Source organism: Micromys minutus (assembly GCF_963924665.1).
Source record: "Micromys minutus genome assembly, chromosome: 25".
Taxonomy (NCBI): domain Eukaryota; kingdom Metazoa; phylum Chordata; class Mammalia; order Rodentia; family Muridae; genus Micromys; species Micromys minutus.
The window spans coordinates 16,245,491-16,246,888 of record NC_137960.1 but is presented as its reverse complement, the minus strand read 5'-3'; positions in this window follow the sequence as shown (position 1 = coordinate 16,246,888).

The following is a 1,398-nucleotide window of genomic DNA, read 5'->3' as shown; positions in this document are numbered from 1 at the left end:
TAAGAATTACACCTTAGGTTACAGTAACAGGAGGAGAGAAAATAAAGCATCTAGTGTTTACTTCAAAATTCCCCAGCAGGGTGACCACCAGACGTGTGGGAGCGGTGTCCACGGAACGGGGCAATGCAGATGTGGACCGGAAGTGGAACTGTATCCCAACATGGAGAGGTCATGACCTGGTCTCTGCGGGAAACACGCGTTCAAACCTCCCACAGCTTAACCGATGAATCAATACAGACAAATGAATGAAAAAGTAAATAAATAAATGCGCCGTTGATGCAAATAACCCTTCAGAGACGTTCATTCCAGCCGAGGGTCACAAGTCTCTGATGACAATAGGAAGACATTTGACTCAAGGTCTTAAACCTTCAAGGGGAGCCTGAGATTTCCCCCCTTGTTCTAACTCTGTCCCCGCTTTGCCGAATGCCGGGGTTACGGGGACACGTGCCAGACCTCAGCTGGAATCTGACCAAGCGTTAAAAACTAAATAAAAGTTGGAGCTACGGATGAAGTTGGAGCTGTAAATTTCGAGCCAGGACCGGAGTAAGGAAAATAATCAGATTGTGGTTCGAATGTCGATTATCCATGATTATCTGATGGGCGTGGCTAAGGAGGGGTCGCCAAGGCCCTGAAAGATGACAGTTAATCACAGCTGTCCCTGTGCTTTAAAAGCCCTAAAACATTATCGTGACTGCCTGCCTGCCCCTAACCCTGCCCCTGCCCCTACCCCTGCTCCTACCCTACCTCTCCTCCTCCCCCTCGTCCTCCCCCTCCCCCTCCCCGAACCTGACCCTTCCCTGAACCTGACCATTCCCTCCAGTCTTACTCTGACCCTTCCCCTCCCTCTGACTCTGACTCTAACCCTCCCCCTGACCTTTCCCTTGGCCCTCCAGCTCCCCCTGACCTTCATCCTGACCCTGCAGGTGCCCCTGATTCTGACTGTTCCCCTGCCCCTGCCCCTGCCCCTGCCCCTGCCCCTGCCCCTGCCCTTGACTCTGATCCTGCTCCCACCATCTTGGGATTCCTCAGCTGTGGAAACTTAATGCCGAATATGCCCGGCCTTCTGCATTGAGACGGTGTTGAATTCATTAGATTTCAGGACCTCAAACCCCACAGATGAGAATTGTTTTCTCATCTGAATAAATCATGTGTTGAGCAGCGCCATCTATTGGTGATGCGCGGTGTTGTTCCATGGCTTTAGTGGGAGCTATTTCGGGGGGGAGGGGGGGGGGAGAAAAGCAGGCAGGCAGGAGAGAGCAAAACCCACCCGAGGAAACTCATTTTGCTTTCCTCTGCTTGGGCTCTCTAAGTATTCCAGCCTGGACCGAAGTGAGGTCTTCTGAGTTCCCACAGAAATATTTACGGCCACTGTGGCAGAGTGCACCTTTGACGTGCAGG